Here is a 6,000-nt window from a genome sequence, read left to right as displayed (position 1 = left end):
CCGGGGACAGAGGTGAGAAGTAAGAAGAAAAAGCCGATGAACCTGAAGAATGCTCCAAACAAACTTACGGAGTACCCAACTTTGTTTATTGAAGATTTTCCAAAAGGGTAGCTTCTGATTAATTTCGGAGGTGGTGTTACACCATCCCAGGAATTCATCAGGAAATCGGCGTTTTACATTCATTAGAATGAGTCTGGATAGTGAAGTGGAAAAGGCAGCAAAGATGCCTATTGGAGAGAAAAGCAGCCATCATTGCCGTCAGTGCGTCTCTCTCTCTCTCTCTCTCTCTCTCTCTCTCTCTCTCTCTCTCTCTCTCTCTCTCATCACATGGATGAGGAGGACAACACAGTCTGACCATGCACTTGGTGAAGCGGATTACTCTGATTCCAAACAGGACGGGACCAAGAAGAAGAACCAGGGTGAGATTTTGAAAGGCAGACATGTGAGAATGAGGATTGCAATGATTTTACCCCGAAGATAAAGATATCTTAATGCAGGAAGTGAAGTTCAGGAGAGGGAAGGAGTTCAGTATCCAGTCAGAGATCAATTACCCCAGAAAACTCAAATTCAGGCAACGATAGTGGGTGAAACCCCAAACAGCAACATTCGATCCTGACCATTCGTTTTACCAGCCTCAATTACTAATCCTAAACAAAGTATAATTAAATAAGATTAATTTTTATAATTCATGCCATCATACCAAAATTTGTTCATAACCTGCTGAATAATGTGTGAAATTGCACGAGAGTAGAGTTGCAGGATTCTGTTTCTAGTTCTGGGAGAAGAAGATTGAAACATCTGAAGGTAATCGGTGGGAAAATCCAAAGATAGAGTGGAGGAGGAAACCAACGGAGACACTTGTCGGAAAATCAAAAGCTTCGGCAGTGTATAAGGGAAAGGTAGTCATGGACCCATGGTTGAGTTTGATCGTTCTTAGAAAATTCTGAATAGTGAGGAAGAAGGTCCGGGGATGGAGGTGAGAAGTAAGAAAAAGCCGTTGAACCTGAAGATGCTCCAAACAAACTTACGGAGTACCCAACTTTGTTTATTGAAGATTTTCCAGAAGGGTGGCTTTCGATTAATTTCGGAGGTGGTGTAACACCATCCCAGGCATTCATCAGGAAATCGGTGTTTTGCATTCATTAGAATGAGCCTGGATAGTGAAGTGGAAAAAGCAGCAAAGATGCCTATTGGTGTAAGCTTCGGAGGAAGGAAATTATCTGTCAAGAAGGCACATTTTGGCCCAGATGTCAAAAACAGAGAGGGTATAGAAATCAAAGGGCAGAGATAGAAGAAAATTTGCAGCAATACTCCTACTGTTAAGCCAAACCAAGATGGAAGGACGGAGTCGCATGATGCTGCTGATACTGTGTGTTTTGTCTCATTCAAAAGACGCGAGTTGGATGCCACAGCACTCAAGGTCCTTCCAAGAGGTAGTTACTCGGGGGAAAGTGAAGAAGTCAGAAACCAGTTGCAAGGAACAGCTACAAAGGGGGTGGGTTTGGAGAGAAGGAACGGAAAACAGGTCAGATGTTATAATTAATCAGGAAGTATTGGAAAACTCATTGAATGAACCCGAGAACAGTTTCATTTTATCCGTTAAACCAGGAACTTCAGAAAAGGAGGTGGATGAATGGCTGATTCTAATGCAGGGGCAATTTCACACTGGGCTCGAGCGAGGTAGCCTGTGGGAACACACTCGGAGTAGGTGGCCTGTGTAAAGCAGAACCCATGTGAAGTAGGGCCCACGAGGGGGTTCGGCCGAGGTCCTAACCAATGCGATGTGGGGCTTGGGCAATGAGATAAAGGGATTGATTCGCCATGCTCTATCAGTTTGAGCTTTTAAAGCGAGTGGTTAATTGTCCTGCATCAAAGTGGTATCAGAGCAGGAGGTCTCGTGTTCGAGACTCCTCACCAGGGGATGATTAATGCAGGGGCATTTTCACACCGGGCTCAAGTGGGTAGCCTGTGGGGTGGGTGGCCCGATGCAGAGAATGGGTGATTAAATCACTTAATGAACATGATACCTAGGTTTATCTCATGTTGGAGACAAATACAGAGCAGTTCTTTTTTGCGGTGAATCTCTACAGAGATGATATGGTTTGAAGTATTCCAAAGTGGGAAAACTGGACAATTTTTGGTTATGAAGAGATTTGGTTCCAGATTTGGAACCTCCTTTGGAGTTATGGATGAACAAGGTCTTTATGAAGATTGGGGATTTGGGGAATGCATTGGTCCAGTGGTGATGATTGATCCTGAATCAGAAGGCAGTGATAATATTTGATATGCTAGGGTGTTGATCAGGAAGAAGAGATTACTTCCACCGCTGAAAGAGAGTACGATAAAAGTTGAATATGGATACGTGCTCAAAAGGGATAAATGGGGTATGGTGACAGAATGATTCCGAAGGACCAGGAATGAAGTCATTTGGGGTCCTGTATTTTGGTAAGATTTCAATGGTGAGGAGATTATGACTCTGTCAAGGACATAATGTTTGCTGATTAAGTGATATATTCCACATGAGGGAAGGGATAGGAGGGAGTGGGCTCTAGAATCTGCTTGGTCGAAACAATGGCGAAAGAGTTGGCAGGAAGATACGTTGAGACCTGTTTCATTCCTAACTGAGGGTGTATGTTGGTTTTGTTGAAGGTGTCTAGGTGGCACGCTTAGGAAAAATTCTACGGTTGATGATCTAAATAGGTGACTGCATCACCAAGTGTGGACCAGCCAAAAGTCTTGTGGAAGCCTCCCCCCTGTTGGCCACTTCAAAGCCAATTTTGATGGTTGCTCCTTCAGGAATCCTAGTTTCTCTCGGATTGATCATTATGTTCATGATCACCAAGGTAGATCTCTCATCAAATTCGGTAGCTCAGTGGGAATCCAAGGCTCCAATCATGTAGAGACACAAGCTCTTCTGCAAATAGTTAAGCTTCTAGATCCAATTCGGATTCTTTCCAGATATTGTCGAGGAATCATGTGGGCAATGGGCATCGTTGAGGCATGGTCGGTGGAATTTGGACAACATGCTGAGGGAAGTCTGGGATCTTTGCAGAGGAAAGCAGGTTACCTTCTCTAATGTGGAGAGTGAGGCAAATGACGTGGCTAATACTCATGCTAAGCATGGAGTGACAAGACAGGACTTCGATGGCTAGTCATATCGGTCCTAATTAGGATTGTGCTGGGAGCCCATGTTTCCTATAAGTGAATTAGTTGAGTTGCAATTCTGTTGTTGGTCTTTGTCCTCATTTATTTGGCTTGACCAAAGTATTGCTGTATCATAATCGTTTGCTTCAATTAAAAAAATAAAATAAAAACAAATTGCTCATTAAAAAGAATTGAAAAGTTCTAGGATCCAAGCCTCAAGAGTCATGAAAATTAAAGAATAATCCCACCCCACCTGCACCATCTGCTTTGTAACCTAGACATTTGAGCACCTATTCTATCATGGAATATGAGCACGCTCTTTTTCATAGAAACACACAACAGCAGAATGAAGTTCCCATTCTATCATGTCACACTTACGGGAATTTGTCAAATCCAACCAACAGTTGGGAATTGTGCCACAATCATCGTTTCTGTCAACGATATGACAATCTAACACAGCCATTCAATACTTTCTCTTATTTCTCTAAAAAAAATCTCAAAACACAATTTAAACATTCAAGCATCCTACCAACTCACGTAGCATCACTGAGAGGTGAGAATAAGTTGGTTAATCACGCCATTAAGTACATTATTGCAATATAAACCTCAAACATAATAATTACATTGCCTACCATAAAAAGAAGCTAAAATGTGAAAGCAGGATCAATAACAAAATGGCTTACTCAATATCATTTAAAAGCGGGTCTCTAAATGTAGAAGAAAAATGTGGAACAGAGCTGAATTCAATGAAAACAAACTTGGTCCCTCCAATGTAAGCAACTGTAAGCAACTGTCCTGCCTCCAATTCTCAGTACGTCGACATCACAGTTAAGAGAAAACCAGCCCCAAAAGAACTAAACCCATTCATCCACTAACTCATGAAAACTAAATGCATGCCACTGCATGCACAAAATTTCATGACTTATTAGATTAATCCCAAGAGTAAAAATGACAACACTTAAATATATGACATGCAATTTTGACAAATTCATTCCAAATTTAAGTTAGAAACGGTGTGGATAAAGCTTGCAAAATCTAACATCATAGATGGCTCATCACAAACCTATAGAAATGACATCCTAAAGGGGAATTTTAGGAACATTACTTGTTGGGTATCGTTGCTAATTCTGAACCTTGGGAGCCCTGCTTTATTTTTAACAGTATTCGGTCTCTTCTCATGTTTAAAAATATTTCACTCAAACATGTGGCTAGAAATGTCAATGTTATTCTGGATTATTTTGTGATAGTGAGGAAAGTGGAAATAGGTTGCATGCAGTGTTTCAAAGTATCGGTATTGCTACAAGTTGCGCTGGCAAGGGATATGGAAACAACATTGATATCAATGATTATATCGCCGATAACCGGAAATGTGGGGAAACATGGAGAAAACGGTGGAATTTTTCAATGAAACTTCAGGAGATGTTAAAATACACATATTTGCATATTTAGGGGGAAAAAATCAAATTGAATCCATGCATAATAAGTTTCCATTTGATGGAGGCCTTAAAAAAGCATGTGTTGTCATAAGAAATCAATCCAACCATCCCATCTATCCATCCAACGATCCGACCTAACATCCAAACATCCGTCGATGTTTCAAAATATCGACAACACATGATATTTCATCAATAAATTGTCGACAATTGGAAAGGAAATGAAAGATTGTGATCTTGATATCACACATATTCGATAAAGACAATATCACGATATTATCATCGACAAATTAGACAGTGGATACACACACACACACACACACACACACACATATATATAAAGAAACTTTTTTAAATAAACAGATTTTTGGTGATATTGATACATTAACAATATTATCGAAATATCGCCGATCCACTAGCGATACAAGCGACAACTAGAATTTACACAATTGAAAATATTGGCAATACATAGGCGATACGATATCGATACATTGCCAATACATGTGACATCTGAAATTTACATAATCAAAAATATTGGTGATGCCTGGAATTTCTGATATTACCAGTGTTATCGATATCGTCAAGCTGGAGATACAGATAATATTTGGGATACTCCGAACAATGGTTTCATGGTATTCAAAAAGGCCAAAATGTAACCAACAAAGGTCGTGACTGTTATGCAATATGTGGCCATAACAACTAATTTGGGAAATATGCCATGGCATACTTTTAAATGCAATCACATATTTCCCACTGGTCAGAATGGGAGGAAATTTTATTTTTTTTTTTCAATTTGGGAAATAAATAAGTACTCATATTGATGCGGACATCAGACCCTTCAAAGTTTATCAAAGACGAAGACGGCCGGCAAATACATCTTTATGGCTCAATGATGGTTCATGGCACAACCGAGGATGATTTTGAAGATATGGTTTATTACACAACTAAATGATGATTTTGAAGATCTGGTTAATTGCAAAACTAGAGATGATTTTGAAGACCTTACACGTGTCCTGGATTAATTGAAGGCCACACATAAGGAGGGCACACGTGTAGGATGAGTTCGAAGATTGATTTGTTACGCATGATTTTTTATATTTTTTTTATTTAGAAAGCTTTGTTTTGCACATTTATTTTTACTTTTGTTATAGGGGTATTCTAGTTATTTTCTTTTAATCCGAATTTTATAAATAGGGTGCTTTCTACCCTAAGCCTAATAATATTTTTTTAATGAAAGCTTGGTGTCTCCTTCCCCTTTCTCTCTATGGTAAGTTCTTCTCTTCCCCTAATCTCCTCTTCTTCTAACTTTTATTTCTAGCCCTCCAACCTTCTTCTTCTCTTTTTATGCTCAGTCTTTTTCTCTTCTTTTTTTTTTGGTTGTTATTGACCCTGAAAATCTAAGAATTGATCCCAACCCTCTCTC

Source organism: Magnolia sinica, chromosome 17, assembly GCF_029962835.1.
Source record: "Magnolia sinica isolate HGM2019 chromosome 17, MsV1, whole genome shotgun sequence".
In the NCBI taxonomy this organism is placed as follows: Eukaryota; Viridiplantae; Streptophyta; class Magnoliopsida; order Magnoliales; family Magnoliaceae; genus Magnolia; species Magnolia sinica.
The sequence above is the reverse complement of the archived record's forward strand: the minus strand, read 5'-3'. Positions refer to the sequence as shown.